This window comes from Mugil cephalus, chromosome 13 (assembly GCF_022458985.1).
Source record: "Mugil cephalus isolate CIBA_MC_2020 chromosome 13, CIBA_Mcephalus_1.1, whole genome shotgun sequence".
NCBI lineage: Eukaryota > Metazoa > Chordata > Actinopteri > Mugiliformes > Mugilidae > Mugil > Mugil cephalus.
The window spans coordinates 15976467-15995137 of NC_061782.1; positions in this window are offsets into that span (position 1 = coordinate 15976467).

An 18671-nucleotide genomic window follows, 5' to 3' on the forward strand; every position below is an offset into this window, starting at 1 on the left:
TTGTTTGTAAGAGGAAATTCAGATGAACTAAAAATATTGAAAGGTGTGAAAAGAGCACTTAAGAGTTTATGGCGCGGACCCTGTAGCTATCGCCGTCATACTTAATGGAGTTTGACGTGCCACCTGATCACTGGGCTGTCAAAATCTGACTGGATGTCTTGTAATTCAAGAAGAAGTGTGCTCCGCTGTGAAATGATAAAACATGATGCCTTGTGTCCTACAGCTGCACGCCGCTAATCACGCACCGAGGAAGGTTGGAAAAATATCTAGTTGCAAAAGAGTGATGATAAAGCACAAAAAAGTGAAATAGTCAACTTTCTTACATTATGCGAAAAACACCTAGTTATAAACCTGGAAATAATTATAATATACTGTGAACACAGGTACATAACAATGAGTCTCAGTTGTAGCGTTTAATGTCATTTTTGTCGTTTGTGTATCATTGTAGTTGTCTTGCATTTTGTTTTTCCTTTGTGATAGTTTTCCGTCTCTCTGTGGTATATCGCTTGCCTATTAGCATAATTGCCTAAGTCATTTTTTGACGTACTGTTGCAAAAACCAATAAAAATACCAACGTGCTTGCGAAAAATTGTGCATTTTCTTGTTTTCCAAAAATGTTCAAATACATCTGTATGTCTGTAGCCAAGCTGTGTTGCGTCTCTTTGTAGTTCTTTAGCTTCTCTTCGCAGTCAGAATCAATCTCTTTGTAGTTTTTCTGCATCTTTTCGTGGCCACTTCATTCCTTCGCAGTTTATGTTTACATTTCTGTGTCTACATTTAATAGTTTTCTGTCTTTTGTGTAGCTGCTGTAGTTGTGCCGTGTCCCTTTACTGTCATGGTCGACAAATGTCTTTCCCCACTGTCCTTTTAGGACCCCTGAGCCTATGTCTGGGAGGCCCGTTCAGTAATTCATGCATGGAAGGTGCAGAATAGGGCTTGAGTTTCAGAAAAGGCTCAGTTTGTTTTATATCAACCGCTACTATGTTAACAACACTTTTCAAATTCCTGTTATTACCTAATTCTTTGTATAATAGCTTTAAAGCTTTCAGTCAGGTTCTGATAAACACTGTATACCCTGACAGAACAGACTGACACCTCCTCCCACCATAGATTATTTGTAGATGGGCGCCTGGCAGGCAGCAGCTGCCTGGTGGGGTGTGCTGGCGTGGGGCCTCCGCGGACATCTTGACAGCCTTGTTTGAGGCAGCCGTGTGCACTCTCGCTCTCTGCTGGGATGATCCATGTTGAACAAAAACACCATTCAACTCAGGGTTTGGATCCTTGCCTCGGAGCCACATGCAAAACATTACAAAGCAACACAAGAGCATCATATGATCCTCAACAGGGGTCCGTGAGCAGAAAAGGAGCCCCACCCTCCAGGCACGTATGTGAGGTGAAATCAAGTTTTCACGTAGCTTTGCAAAGTGACAGCGACATGAGAAAGATACCAGGGAATAGTTTATTGATCATGAGATTTTCATTAGGTAACCTCAAGCTCAGGGGGCAGCATTCATCAAATATGAACAGAATCCAGTTTATTTACTGGCAAAGTATTCTTGCAGAAAGAATTGCAACCACAGTTGTTAGGGGTTGACAGTGTACCTACTTTCGTTGCCAAAATGTGGATACACTATAAACAAACATTCAGCTGTATACCTTTTTGCTTCACAAAGCAAATAGGTATAGAAAAGTTCCTAGATTCCAGTGCTCCTGTCAATTGTCCCGTCTTACTGCTTTTTATCATATAACACTGGGGCTTTTCTAATTCCCCTCACAGAGGCTTCAGCTGTTTTTGCGCAGCACTTCGTAGATCTAACATGAGGAACATCGCAGCGTCATGAACTTGGTTTAGGTTTTATTTAGCCTGGCGTTCATTGGTGTGCAGTGATCCAGAGACTGTGTTACTGAGGGATCATCACTGAGACGATGTGTTTCAGGACCTGCGGGAATATGGATCGGCTTCACTGAGAAGCAAACATTCAGTGCATCCTTTAGAATAAAATGAAATTGAGCTCTTTAATCATTCAAGAGATAAAGTAAACAGCAGTATAAAAAAAAACAGCTTTTAGTATTGTGCAATATCTACTTTTTCCATAGCCTGTGGCTTACAGCAGCATAGCGAGCCATTCCTTTAAGGGTTACTGCTGTTGACACGTGACCAAAAAGGGTAATATAATAAGTCCCCAACAGTACAATTTCACTCCTGGGTCAGACGAATAGTTTCCATGTCACTAACTATGTTTACGTGATTCCCACTAATAATCGAAATAATAGCACAATCAGAACAAAAATGCCTCATGCGACCTCATCAGTCTGAACAGAACTGATTGGAAAGTATTTTCAGGACTGACAGTGGTCATGGTTTAAAGCTTAGCGAATCCATTCTGTTGGAAAATATCTGATCTGTAAAACTATAAATGTAAATGCTCGATCTGATTGTTTGTCTCATGGTTTCCTTCTGCACACATTCACCCCACATGGCGTAAAAGTGATGTGACGGGTTTCTAGGAGGGACAGAAAACTGGAGGTAGCACAGCGTTCAAACATGAGACCAACAACGCTGGAATGAGCGGAGCTGAAACATGGTTCTGTGTTGACAATATTGTTGAGGGAAAAAAATAATCTCATGTGAAATATTTGGCAGATTTGATGTTCCACAGCGGCAGAGGCACTTTTATTCTGATTGATGTTTTTGGGAGGGAATGTAAGTTTGTATATCATATTGAACCTTTTTATTTAGTGTCGTCACAAACAGTTAAGTTGTAATGTCTAATCAGAATGATTTCAATCAGACTGAAGAAATGCTGCAGCCACTGAGAAGCAAGATTGCGTTTTTATTGAAATTCTGCCTCTGCAATCGACCCATCCATTCATACACTCAGTGGGCTGCCACTTGAGTAGTTGCCGGTGACTAATTCAGGGGTTAGGTGCTTGCTCAAGGCACCTCAGTCAAGGGCACAGAGGGGGATGCAAACCTGCTCCTACGCCCCTCTAAGTGAATATATTAGATGAGTTGTGGACCAGGCTTGTTCCAGTACATCCCACAGATACTTGATCAGTTTGGGATCTAGTGAACTTGGAGGCCAGGTCAACCCCTTGTGCTGTTCTTGATATTTCGTGTTCAGTTGTTCCTAAACCATATTTGTGTTTCTGTCTGTAGTGCGTTTACATGCAGAGCTTAATCGAGCTAAGCTCAAAATACGACTTTCTGACTACAGTACTTGTCTGTTCTCCTCCTCCACACTAGGTGGCGATATGTGTCTTTTCAACGGGTTAATACTACGTCAACACGGCTCACTTTCCGGTTGACCTATTACGTCGTATAATAAACAAGAGTCGTTCATGCGGCAGACTGGCATTTCAAACAACAACCAGACGGATAATACTGTACGTTTTAATCTCGTACGTAATGTGTGCGTTATTTCTGGTGCAGGTAAGATATGCGCTATCCCTCAGACGGTTGTTCTTCTACTGCGACCGGCTTTCTTGGATGTTTCTGTTCCAGGTTCACAGGCCACCGCAGCTGTTGTGGAGCATGCGCACACGCATTATCCGATGGAAAAAATGCGATTTACTGTATACACGCCGGAGAAAACCGAATCCCAATCGCATTATGTGGGTGTCTCAATCGGATAATGAGAACTCCGATTTTAATCGGAGTAGCGTGTTTACATGCACTTAAGTTCTCCTGTTATAGTCCGCACGAGTGCGTTTACATGCACGTGGAAAAAAACGAATATCCTGCTGCCATCAAGGAGTGTCATTGCTATGGAGTGATGGTCTGGTCCAGGCGGGTGCTACATGTCTAAGTAACGTCCACATGAATGAATGCCGGGTCCAAACGTGTCAGTGGTTTTGATGTTGTGACTGATTGGTGTATTTTCTCACCAGGTGGGTAGGTCTGCATTGTTGTATTGGTTTGTGTCGGTCTCAGAGAATTAGGCCAGTTCAGCCGTTGTTGGACATGTGTTGTTGGCTGACTGGGGACACCTTCAGCTCCTGGTCAGTGGCTAAATAGTTTTAAAATGCTGCTTGTGCGGAGATAACCCCACGCTCATAACACTTTGTTCTCCGATCGTGGAAATATAAATGTCATGCTGAGTGGGGCTGATTGCTTGATGTTCCACGTGTGTTGCTGTAGTCCTAGCTGGAGGTTAGTATTTCCTTTTTGACAAGAAAGGACAGACAGTCACCCTGAATAAGCGCAAAGAAAAACACCCCTTCACTTGTCAAATAAGGTGTTTTTTGCTCCCTTTGTCTGCTGAGTGCGGAGGCCGCCTGGTCATGGACAGACTTCTCAAGGTATTTTTATTTTCCTGAGAGGATTACAATTAACATGACTGCATCAGGGCTCATCTAGACAAAGCAGAGCTTGCTCCAGTGAGCAAATACAGATACAAATTACAGTGCTTAGCATTACAAATGGGGAACTGGGAGAGAGGGTTTGTGCTCAGTCAGATTATCACATGGAATAAGCTGTTTGCCGAATGCGAAGTAGCACATTATGTCAATTTCGGTCCACCTAAAAACAACACGCAACAATAAGAGGACAAAAGGGAGCAGCATTTTTACCGATCCAGTGGATATGGAGCAATGTTAGCAACATTAGCACTCCTTTAACGAATTTCCAGTCATCCCAATTTAAATTGTCCCTTTGTCTGCTTTTGCTGCTGTTTTGGACATTTATTCTGTCACGGTTTTGTTCTACTTTTGTTTTGTATTTTTACTTTAGGTACAAAAGTTCTTTGTACCTGTCATTCTGGTAGTTTTTCCTTTTTGCGTGTGTGTGTTAGCACTGATGCCTCACAGCAAGAAAGTTCTGGGTGTAAATCCATGTCGACTGGAGCCTTTCTGTGTGGAGTTTGCATGTTCTCCCTGTGTCTGCGTGGGTTCTCTCCGGGTACCTCGGCTTCCTCCCAGCCTCCATGCTCATCCATTAACCAAGCTCATTAGGTTAATTAATGAATGATTCTAAATTGGCCGTAGGTGTGAGTGTGAATGGTTGGTTGTCTCCCTGTGATAGACTGGTGACCTGTCCATGGTGTACCCCGCATCTCGCCCCAATCACAGCTCGGATAAGTTCCAGCCCCCTGTGACCCTCGACTGGACAAGCAGTTATAGAATATACAGTAAGTGCTCCATCCCCATCCGTTTAATTTTTGATTCATAGTTCTGTTTCCCTTTGTCCTCTATCTGTTTGTCTGCATCTCTTTGTGTTTCCTCATCCCTTGTGTATTTTATTGTTTTCATTGGTGGATTTTTGGATTGTTGGACACTTTTCAGATAACCATGCCTGTCTCATTAACCCAAACTATTATTTCATCTAGCTTTGCCTCCTTGTTTGTCTCCTGCAAATGGATGCACATTTTAGCTCCTGTTTGTTCTCCACTTGGTCCAACTAAAAAATGGACTGCACTTCTGGGGTCCTTAGTTTTTCCACTAACTAGTTTGCTAATTGTTCTATTGTTCAGTTTCCCCTCTGTCTTCTGTAGTGAATATGCCTTGTTGTAAAAGACAGCAGCAGTCACACCAGACCGTGTCACCAGAGTGCTGTAGTGAGATATTTAAGAAATATGTGATGTACAATCAAAACCTTACCAGTTCTGACTGGTGTGTATTAGCTTTTTAGTTTTAGTAATCACTGATATGAACCGATATCGAACCGAAAGTCCTGCCACTGTTCAGTACAATACAATCTTGTATTCGTGATTACCCGAACACCACACTTTTGACTTTGTGACACTTTATTTTATTTCCAACTTGACCTTTTAACTTCTGGTGTACCTTTCCCAAAGTTGGAAACCCGGGCATATATATATAATAGCTTAGATCATTTGGATTCATTCAGGTTCATGCCACAGAAAAACAGGACTATGTGTCATAGTGCAACTTAAGAAAATGTGTCTCCCACTGTGGCTCTTCAATGAAGGTATACTTTGCTTAGACTATTTCCAGCACAAGAATAACAAGACCAGCTACACAACTTGGGGAACAGCCCCCAGGAAGCATGTATTATCCACCCACTCTGCACACTCTAGTTGTTATAGTGGGAACATATGATTACAGGTAATTGGTATCACCTCTAGAAATGACGCGATACCAATTATCCGTAATCATATGTTCACACTATGACAACTATAGAGTACAGAGACATGTTCAGTAGGTGGACAGGGGAACGATTATTAATATTTCTAAGTATTTTAGTACATTTAGTAAGGAAGTGAATTGATGCCCGAGGAGACGAAAGATGGGTTAATATGAAAATTACTCTCCAAATCAAGATGGTAAACTCATTACAACATCTTTCAATAAAGTCTAATTGTGTGCTTATTAAAAGTAAGCCTCCAGTACAATAAATCACCAAAACCAGAAGAAATAAGTAGATGAGTTTAGCCACCAGGATAGCAGGCTACTGCTCTACTCACTCCAATCAGCCATGTGCCCCACTGCCTTTAACGTGCCTCTCCACTTGACAAGCTGCCAATTCCACTGAATAAATGACATAAAGCTCAACAATAAGCTCTTATAATGCCGGTCAATGGTGCACAAATTTAATAAAGAAAAAAGCTCCAAGCATTTTTGATCTGTAACAAAACTATCTGAACCACAAGGCAGGTCTGTGTCCTCAGTATCCCTGAGCTGATTTCACGGATTGAGAGCAGGACTAGAGGAGCAGCATTGATGGTCCAAACAGAAACAGAAAATGACCAGCCATACGCAGCGTATGCATACGCAACTCACTGATGACATGGTTCAGAAAGCTATCTACAGACAGCCGAGCAGTAACTACAGAATAACTGCTTTTAAATTAATTGTAAAAGATTTGTAAAAGATTGATTTGATGCCTTTTGGGGTCAATTATTGGCCGCTCTCCCAGACTTTGCTTAAAAACATCATTTACGATAGTTAAGGCATCCTTCTTCCTATTTGCTAGGCTCAACTTTCACCAGAACTATTTATTTGTTCCAACAAACTCAATTACTGAGATGCTGGACCCTCAAAATAGACATTTCAATTACAATAGAGGAAATTGTGGGCAAATTAGCTTTAGCCACGTCTGACTCACCAAATAGCCATAATGTTTTTTTTCTACTTGTTTTTTTTCCTGTTGGTTAGTTCTTTAAAACACATACATGCAATTTTCTTCCCAAAATTACACATTTCAGGGGCATTCTTGGTCATGATTTAGTTTTGAACATGTAGTTACTTTTGGTGTATTGGGCAGACTAGTGCCCTGGGGTAGTATCGTACTTGGTAGTAGAAATGCAATTTGCGATGCACTTTCATATTTGTAGTTCTTACGAAGCTACTGACATTTCTATATTTACATATACTCGACATACTGTACATATTTAACATCTTTTCACATGCTCATTTTAATGAGGTTGAAGTTTTTCGAACCACATATTCCTCTGTGAGGCCACCTTCTCTCCAAAAGGACTAGATTTGATTATAACTTTCTTATCTGTTTATATCATATTCTGCAGCATCTCATTTAAAAGTAGATTGGGTTTGTGAAAGAAACACCTTCATTTAGAGATAATCCTAACAGGCGCATTAGTTTCTCCCTTAGTGCTGCAGTATCTGCTGACAGCATTTCTTGTCCCTGTGGATGTTTGCTATCGTGTGATTGTCAATAACCCGACATGATCGTTATGGAGCATTTATGGGAGCTTGTGAAAACAGCATCTGAAAGCAGGCTCTCCATCACTTTCATTACTATGTAATAGCTCAGATGATTACAATTGATCTTCCTCCAGGGAGGATAAAGTCTGAGCCGTGGGGAGACAAAAAATTGCTAATAATTACAGCACCGGGATAATTATTGCTCAGACTGTGGTCAGTGTGATTTTCATCACGTTTCCATTGTGGATGTCGAATATGCAACAATTCAAGAAAAAAAATCCCGTTGAACATGATGTACACTGACCTAGAAAATATGCACATTAAAATGGCAACTAATACTGCAGATAATGAAAGGGCTCAGCAGATGAAGAACAGAGCGTTAACTAATTAGTCCTATATTTTTCTGAGGATGTTTTCCACTTCCTAAAATCACTGCAGCATTACTGTGGTGGCAGCCGAGCGCCATCCGTTCTACAGATGTTCCCATCTGCTAAGTTTGTGCTTCATTTGACGCAATAAAAGCAGCGCAGCAATTTTTTTCCCCCTTTCTTTTCAAACAGCACCTGCATTTACTCAGCTGAGAGGGAAGTGAATAGGTGCACCAGTGAAGCAAGGCGAGGTGAATAAAAGGTAAATATTATGATTTGTGTCGTATAATCTTTATTAGAAGAGAAGAAAACCTATTTTTAAAGCGCAAGTTTTCTACTTTGCATTAAAAGCCAAGAACATATAAGTGCTGCAGGGGTTTGAGGAAAAATACTCTGCAGTACAGCTGTTTACAGTCCTTCTGCCATTGTCATCACTGTATTATAAACTGTTTAAACCTTTGCTAATATAGAGGCTGTAAAGCATTGCTGGAGCAGAGCGTGACTGCAAACATGTTGGAATGTTGACTAAAGCGGAGCGTAAACCAACCGCGCATAAAGCAAATTTATAATGAAATGTGACATTTATAATCAATTAATATTTAAGGTGGTCCCTCCAGCTTTGGCCTAGTGCATAATTAAAGCGCTTTACATAAATTCATAATGATGTAATGACAATAGGGGACATAATGCAAACACTGTCCATCTCTCTGTGCTCATGAAGTGGAACATATTGATCTTATACTGCCGCTCGGGTGCGTTTTATTGAAACACAAGCATATGGCGCTTTGGACAGCGTACAGCTGCAATTCACTGTGGAATTGCTGTAGAATAATAATCTAAAACTGAGTTAAAGTTTGTTCATTGCTCACATGAAATGATGGTATTTCAGAAGAAGACACACAATTTAACACAGTTCATCATCCAGGTGACAAATTAAGTTAGCTCAGTGGATTTTATGGTTGTCGTAGGAGATATGCTTTCATAATATTAGGATTAATCCTCTGGAGATAATGAATACTACAGTAATATAGACATTGTGAATTGATTTACTGACGCCATAACAAACCCAGAGGTGGTTTAGGCCTCATCATCAGTATGATATATGCTGGGAACCTCATCTTTTTTGGCCCAGACATTGAGAATTTTCTCAAGAATTTTAAGTGTCAAGCCCATCTTAAGATATCCTGCTTATGTCATAAAGGTTGTTGTCACATTATACAACCGTCCTCAAGCGATCTCTCTCCATGATAGGAAAACTGACCTTTATGTAAGTTAATACACCTTTTCAACAGATTATTATATGTCACCAATAACATATTTCTGAAATGTGCTGTATTTATTGCACAACAATAAAATCCATTGTGCTCCTTAACTTACTGGCATGGTATGAATTCCCACAGTAATTAAATGGGAGTATAATTATTGGATGTATTATCTAGCAATCACTTCGCAGCTCCTAAAATTACACAATAACACCTTGTTATTGGAAAAGTGCGTTGAAAACCTGATGGATTGAAGTCACAGCTAGTGACTGAGGAAGTGCCAAGTGAATGTGTAGTTGGGAACCAAAAGGCCTGTTTGATCTGGCCCGGCGTCTGATAGCGTTTATTGAATTTCTCCATGTGGGAGATGCCTCATGGGCGAAGACATGTGGCGACAAGTTTGGGTCCTCTTTTATAAAACCAGACAAACCCGGATGCTTCTCACATTCAGTGTTTATTAGTTATATTTTAACCCACTGCATACTTTACCTGCACTAAAGTGACATTATACTTACTGCTGCAGTGCTAGTGTGTTCAAAAGAGTACATGGATTAAAAAGTGATTGGTGTACCTGCTTTCTGGCAAGTGAACTTGAAGAGAACCTAAACATAAGTAAATTAACTTTAATTGCAGCACTGACAGGTTTCTGTGAGAGCAGGTGTGAAGGCCAAAGGGCTTAAAAGTAAAAGTCAAGACATCATCAGCATATAATGACCAAACAAAAGTGTAAGAAAGGCAACTGGACTCGTAGAGTTTTTGGTTCTTTAGAAATGAAGAAGCTACTTGGATGAGGCAAATTGGCGTATTAAAAAAAAAAAAAAAAGAAAAGTAAAAGAATTTTTTTGGTTACACCATGACCTGGATGACTGAGAACCTTGACAGACATCAACATATAATGAAATGTTATTCTTTGTAAAGTTGCTCCCACACTAAGCAAACAGGACATAAATCAGCTGCATATTGTAGGTGTGTGTCAGCGGTGTATTTCGAGTATTGGATCTGTATTTAGTTGACACGATCCAGCCAGCACTAATTTACCTTTATACAAACATAAACAAAGCTGGTCTATTGTTGATACCCCTTCAGAAGTACATGAATCTACGGGTTATAATCAAGTTAAGATACTGTAGACGTTGTCAGAAGCTGAAAATAAGCTGCCGTTTGTTGGGCTTGGAGGAAAAAAAAAAAATTTATAAAAGGCTAATTCAAATTATAAAGTGGCTCATCAGAACTCACCACAAGGGCTAACGCTGTGTTGACTGAAAAGATGGTAGCGTCAGGGAAAGATTCAGCTAAAACAGTGCTAAAAATAAAATTTTGTAACTTAAAAAAAAAAAAACAAAAAAAAAAATCCTTTGGCAACAAAACAGAGCTTGAAGAATTGTCAGACTGCAGGGCAATGCAGAGTATTTAACTGATGGTTTTGGTAATTCCTCTTGAGGTAATCCACTGATTTAATGCCATCTGGTGCGAATCACAGAGGTTTGGCAGCGAGATGTGACTTGGAAAACCTTGTGAGTTATTGACCTTCCCTTTCAGATTTATATATCGGTTTGTATTATTTTTTATAGAACTAGGCTGTTGTTTGCCAGACATTTTCTTGATACCAGCTGCAGAACGATGGTTAGGGATGGTTGGTGGAACATTTGCTACCATGGTATGCTTTTAAAGACAGACATCCAAAGATGAGACTTCAACATATTTGACTCAAATAATGTAATTTTTAGCCTAACTGCATGCAGTTTGTCTAATGAGACAGTTTAACAAGAGTATAGGAAAGAAAATTGTGCATCGTGCAATGTGATGCGTATACAGTAGGTCACAGTCCGTTTTGCTTTCGGGTATACCCAATAACGTTGGGCCCGTAACGTAAAATGGTAAAAAGGTACAACAAGATCTCAGACATTAGTGTCACACTTTACAGATGTTTTAAATAGCCGTACCACCAGAGTGACACACAGAGAGGACACAAATTGCAACACTGCAGTCTTTCCGCTGCTTCATAAATCACGGCGAGACAGCGAGCAGGGAGAGCCATGATGGAGAAGGTAGCGTAGCAAAGAGCAAAACCGCGTCGTCTCTCAGACAGGGTTTACAAAGCATGTAGTATACAAAGTTTAAACTCCTTTCCAATCGCTTGCTGGAACTTACTGGCAAACACACCTGGACGACCAACTGGAAAGTAAATTTATGTGCTCAGAATAGTTTGTTAGGATTAGATATATATACTGTAAATGGACGTGAAGTGACAGAGAATACATCATCATCACTGGCAAGGTATTTGTGGTCATCTCACAAAGAAATATTCTGCTTCACTCCTGAAGAAAGATTTCCATGTTGAGGTATGGATGATGTCATGGGGATTCTTTTCTTTAAAAAAAAAAATCATCTCAATCTTTCACATTTGTTTACTAGATCTAAAATTATGCAGAAGAGTCCAGAATCATAAAAATTGCCTTTTTTTTTTTGTGGAAATCAAAGCTTTTCCTGGAGCTTTCAACCATCACTCTGTCTCTGTTGATGTGTCTGTACTTATTGACTTGGAAAATAACAGCATCTCAACTCAGAGGTTATGAAGAATAACTTTTATTTCCAGTTATGCTCCTTTAAACGTCTGCTCCCAAACATTTCAAAAGAACTGGTTGTACTTTTTACTCTAATACACATGTTTACTGGCTTCATTTAAGATGTGCACTTCACACTAGAGACATATGATAAGCATATAAAATACAACAAAATGTGACCAGATGAGAAGGTGTGTTTTTTTTGTGTCCGTAATTTAAGACGAAACTGGGCTTTCTGGGAGTGGGGGCAGCCTCCCTGGCTTCCTTACAGAAAACATGTAGACATGTGACAACACATAGTAATCCCTAGTGGTGGGGACTTACAAACTCGACAAAAACACGCATTTTTAGCGAGATCTTCACGAATAATTGAAGAGCGAGGTAACATTTATAAATGGTCCTTTGTATTTTCCCCACATTCAGGACGAACCACGGCTTTTATTTTCAAAGTCGGTGCGTAACAAGATAAATGACACTTCACTCCAGAGTATTGATTCCTCTGTGCCACAAACAGATGCTCCGTCACCGGCTGTGGCTCACAATCATATTAAGCTGACAACAAGGTGAAGGCCATGTTATAACTGAATGACAGTTTGGCTCCTCCAGATACAAATTACCTTACATTTCTTCACCTTCTCCTTCCTCCATCCACATCTGCAGCATCTGTTGCGCATTTCGGTGTCACATAATAATATTTGCTGTAGATTAAGGAAATATATTGAGATTGCATGATGTGTTGATTTCAATTCTGTAAGTCTTCTGTTTGTGTAAATGCAATTTTCCACTGTTGTGTCTATTATAGGTTATAATTTAAAGCTGCATGACAATGTGCAGACTGTCTGGTCCAGATTTCCACTCTTGTTCCGCCTGTTGTTTCAGTGCGCTCCAAACAGATGCTCCATCAAATCTCTTTATACTTGGCTGAGCAATGGGAGTTACGCACTGTCGCTTCATGGCCTCCATTCAAAGACATCCGACGTATAAGCTGTCATTCACTATGATGGCTTTCATGGATGCGTGCAGCGCGTGCGTGCCTGCTTGAACATATGCCCGGGAGCTCCTTCTTCTTCTTCTTCTTCTTTTTTTTTTTTTAATCTATTTTTGTCTTGGTGCAACACTTTATTTGGAAGTTTGCTGTAAATTCAATGTGTATGTTTATCCACATCTGGTTTTCATCCCATTGCGACAGCTCTGCAAAACATTAACCTCATATGAGGTCTCCGTGTGACCTTGGCTGTCAAGATTTCCCCTCGTTGAGTTATCTTTATGCCGCTGTACATCAGGTGATCATTATGGGTTTTCCATCAGGGTGGGCTTTTGCTGATCAGTACCCGTCTCTTTATAACGGAGGCCAAACGCCGCATGAAATACGAGCGTCTGCGTGTGTTGATTGCCTTATAAAAAAAAACAAACAACAACACGCTTTTTATTACCGAGCATCTGAGTGTCATCTGGGAAGTCACAATGACATGATCTGTACTTGGAAGAATCGTACAAAAGTAAAAGGAATCAGCTGCTCCCTGGGGAGAGTTGGGACCTCATCTCAACTTCTTTCATCTCAGCTGAGGTATTAACCAAAGGTAAACAGGACCGCCTACAATTAAACTGAACACATTATTAGAGAGTACCGGCAGTCACCTTTTTTAGTCACTGTATTTAAAAATCTATAAGACAAACTAACCCCCATTATATCCTTTTATTGTTTACATACTGTATATATTACGTGTAGAGAGACAAAGTGTCTCCCTCTGCTCAGCAGTCTGTAGCTTAAGTGATTCAAAGCGACGTTATGTAACTTTTGCTCAAAGGAATGAATCCCTTAACGTACCGTTAACTGCCGGTTCCTTTTCTCCTTTAAGAAGCTTTAGGGTTTCTTATTCCTTATTGATTGAGGAATAAATATTCAAAGCTTTTTAGTAGCCTGCCTCCTATTTCTCCTTTGATAATTCTTATGACTTTTTTATTTTCTTTTTATCAGCGTGGCCTCAAACGCATTAATGTCTTGTGCACTGTTTGCTGTACGTACATTTCATCTGAAATATTTAGCAGTGCCACAAACCTTAGGATCTTTCCTAGAATTTAACATTTGATTTACTTCAGCTTTGAACTGCTCTAGCACGTCACAGTACAGAAATTGTATGTAGTACAAGCAGGAAATAGTAATTTTCTTAAATGGCTTATTACTGTGTGTGACAAGACGCAGTTTTATTGCAAAAGGCTTTCATAATTTCACAGGATTACAGTTTATTTTTGTTGTTGTTGTTTTGTATGACATATTCCGGAGTGGGTGGGGCTCAGCTGGTGTCATGTCATGTACTTCTGTGCTGGAAAACCATATTGCATCATTTGCATTTATAGTGATGACAACTGTGTGGTTGCTTCTGCTGTCATTCAAATCCTATAATATCACGCTGATGAAGCAAAACTATTCAGAAGCATGTTAAAGCATGGAAATTACATAATGTTCAAGTTAAATCAGGGGTAATGTCATAAACAGAGCCATAAATTCATACATTTAGGCAGAATCAGCTTCAAGCGTCAGTACCCCGTCAAGTAAAGGGTCGTACACACAAGAAGAGACTAGCAGCGGCAAGAGGCTGTGCAATGTTGATGACATTCAATATGTTGTAGTGATAAAAGATGAGAAAACCTTCGGTGTCCCAAAGTGTGCAGATACATCACTGATCTCTTCTCAACTTTGAGGCGACTGAATGTAGGTCAACGTCCCGTCCACGATTTTAATCATTGTGGAACATCGGGTGAACCCTGAGCAGTATAACGTAGATGGTACTTTCTTTCAATTCGAGACTTGACTGCAAGCTCCATCACACTTTAGAAATACTTGAATGTCCTGTTTGTTTCACTTATAAATATTTGGGTCTAGCAACCGTCAGCTACGGAGCGAGGGCAGACAAACAAATTGCATTGTATCTGGACAGACTTAATGGATTGAATAACAATGGGTTTAATTTTTTTTTTTTCTCACTGTCTTTGGTATTTCCTCTTAACTATCGAACAAAAGCTACAGATGCTAATTATTTTCTATTTGTGAATTTGGTAGGCTGTGATTTCACTTTAAGAATTAGTTTGTAAATGCAAAGTGAGCAGTCCTTTGTGCACTCTCCTCTCTCGACTGTGTCTTCAACACATCTGTCTTTACTCACAGTGCAGAGCTGACATCATCTCCACACACGCAAACCCCTGCAAGCGCGCGCGCGCACACACACACACACAGACACACACACTCACCCAGCATCCCCCCAGCACAGACGCTTCAAGAGCATGTGTATTGAGGAGGGGGTAAATAAATCAAAATCAACAACAGTTGTTTAAAAGACCTGACAAGATCCAGGATGCAGGCCCAAAGCTGGCACAGTGAAGGTCGGTGGAAAAAAGGGAAACACAATGTCGTCTCTGTGTTTCAGGCTGTGAGCAAATGGGAAGAATTTTTAGTTTTTTTTTTTTTTTTTCATTTTGTTTTTTACACATAAATCACGCTAATAAGAGCTAGGCATGATCACCGAGGACACAGATAAGAAAATGGCTGAGATGTTGCTCTCTGTTGTCAAGGAAACTGCTCAGTATCCAGGTGGCCTTGGATGCTCATAGGAAACTGCTGATCATCACATACACACAGAAACCTTGAGAGGCGAACTTTCCTCTAAAACACTGTATTTTATTTTATTTTATTTTTCTGGTGTGATGCTTTAGATGCCGCACTGTATTATTGTCCTTAAGGCTGAGCAAAATGCAAATATTGATGCGTGATGTGGAAAATGTATCCAGAGATGCAGCTCAGTCAGAGATTTGTAAGTATTTTGTATCAAATTTATGCTCTATGTCAGTTATTCAGAAAAAAATAAAGCTGAAATGGAAGGATTTTTGCAGCTGTATAGAACAAAACATTTTAAACCTGTTCAGCAACATAAATTAATCCAATACTGCACACAACAGCTGCAAGAATCCACAGATGAAGCTGCTTTTCTTCTTTGAAAATGACCTGTTGTGTTTAAAAAGGACGTTTTTTAAAAAAAATGTTCTTTGTGTAAGTGAAACCTGTGGCTAGTTATTGCTAAGACTGTGGGGTACAGAATAATTCATGAGAGGTGTGTACATGGGTTTGTGTCTCTGCATGTGTGACACAATAACCTAAGACGAGTAAACACATCGCGATAAGACCATGATTGCATCTTGGCAAGCTGGAAGTGAATCTTCAAATCTTTTACAAAATATGTGTTCAAAATTTAGAATTGTCACAGAGTTTGACTCGAATTTCGCTGCATCTGTTAATGAGATTTTACTCCTTCTGGAAGGCAATTAAACAATGGACCCTGTGTTCCCGTTCCTGCCAATATTACTGACAGTTCTACTCTATCAACACACAACTATCTAATACCAATTAGTTTCTGTCTTTTCAAATATATGCAAATTAAAGTTGCGGCAAATTAACTGACTTTCCAGCTTATCCCGAGCATTGAAGTGTGGACCCACTGTGCTGTATCTTTTATTTTGTCATTATTTCATTCTACAGTCAATGTCAGTCTGCTCTCAAGGGTAATATGATGGGAAGGGGGGATTAACCTGACCCGGTTTGTAATATCTGATTCAGCTGACACTGATGTAGCTGTTTATCTGTTGAGCGTGACCGAGAAAAATTACAAGTTTGCCTCTCTGCGGGTCGGAGGGGGAGGAAGAGAGAGGAGGTGTCGTAGTATAGATGTAGGAATGGGGTGAAACACATGACCAGAGCACTTTCTGTGATCATAATCAGCTTTAATGCAACTTGCTCCCAATGATCTAGCCCCCTCTAGTGTGTAAAGAAATGATCACGTAGGAGACTCCTGCCTCAAAGGTCCTCTTTGAACACATCCCCTCATACATCACACACGCAGCAGACTGTTTCAGTGTATTATTCACATATTGCAGCATGTGTTTTAAAAATGAGAGAGGATTTATTTTAAAGGGAACGATATCTAATTGTCAGGTCTGGTTGAATCTTGCTAGCATGTTTTCTTATGCCACCCCCCACCGCAGTCAGTTTCTGTCCTTAATAACTAATGGCCTCTTCTGGTCTGCTGTTGCATACATTTGGTTTATCAGTCCCTTGCTCCAGCATCACACTGCCTTTGGATACCACTAGGGGGCACTATGGAACAACCCAGCCATTAGCAAATTAGCAAGGGACTCATAAGAAGTGGTTATGTCTCCAGCAGTAGCTGTTTATTGCTGTGTTACTCAAAATGAAATCCAAAACAAACAAGTCTGTTTGGTACCTCCCCTCCTACACACACATACTCGCGCGCACACACACGAACATGTTTTACCCCTGCTATTCTGCCAATTTGCCCTCGCACCACTTTTCCCTTTTTCCTTCTTCTTTTCTCTTCCTCTGAACCAACCAGTGGTTATGTTGTCTAGAATATGCTAATCTGCTATGCACCGGCAACTCCCTGGGTGAAGATCACTTATTAAAAGCATAGTTGGGAGGGTTTATGCAAATTGAGTCAAATCAAAGCAAGCTTTCCCTTGGTTGGTTACCCTTTTGCATACACTGTAAATTTGAAACCAATATTTTATTCCTGATATTCCTTTTTCGGGGAGGCTGTGCCACTTCACATCACCTCATCGTAGCGTATTTAATGTCGAATTCACATTGTTTCTGCTTTCTCTCTCTTGTTTCTGCAGACAAACAGTTTGCTTGTCTGCAAAAAGGAGAAGTTTCATTTCCCGTCCACCGGATTGACAGATTTGTTAGAAGGAAAAGATGGATAATATCCGCTGTGGCCAAAGGCTGCCGTGAAGTAGTCTGACACAGACACTGATTAAGCCTCTTGAGATCTAAAGGGATTGTGGGTCTTAGTTGAGAAAGAGAAAGGGAGGAGTGAGCAGGCTAAAGAACAAAACTGCAAATTGGATGAGATGCAAGTGTCCTGTGGGTGCACATATGCGTGGTTTTTGTGTAACTTGTTGTGCAGGTTGGACCAACAATCAGTCTTGCTTCCATAACTCCATACCATTAGGTGAGGGAGCGGAGGGATAAGCAGATCTCCCGTCAACAAAGGCGAAGCAGCACCGGGGAAAATGTGCCGCACTGTTGGCGGACGCTGTTGACATCTGACTCCTTGTCATTGTTTGGGAAAGAGTCACACTTTCTGAATCAGCGGGGCCCGTTTTGCATACCGCTCGGCGGAGTAATGGAGGACCTAATTGGACCTCTTGACATGCATAAGGGTTTGTGTTTATAGCAGAGGAATGCAAACACATCGGCCTTCTAAAATAACCCCTGACCTTTAGCTCACCTCATTCTGTGCTAATTTAGGGAGCAAAGGTGACTCGTCCATGCTCCATATTTATAATTCGACAGTAAATTAAGTAAAAAGAGCAGAGGTCAGTGTCTCCCCTACACGTAAATACGCAGACTCTGCTCTGCAGCGCTCTGCTGGGTACTAAATATCACCAGGTGTTCTGATTACTGGTTCAGTTTGTAGCCTCACTGGGGAATGTTCAGCTTAAAGAGACAAATGGAAGGTTATTAAGGACATCAGCGATTACTCAACCGATCACTGAAGCCGAGCAGCAAGATAGATTTAATAGATTGAATGTTTGTTCTTGCTTTCAGAGGCACAAATGCACATTTTGGCCGACGGGTTAGCGAGGGAACGTTTTACCGCCTTTGTGTTGTCGTCGTGAATTAAATCTCTGATGAGGAACAACTGTATAAGATCCACAACTCCCTTTCCATTCTTTAAGAAGTATTTTCTAAGCAGATATGTGACGCTTTTAATGAGGTGACTTGAACTATGTTGTGCCAATTTATATTCGCAGTGAGGCAAGCTCCCTGGAGTACTACT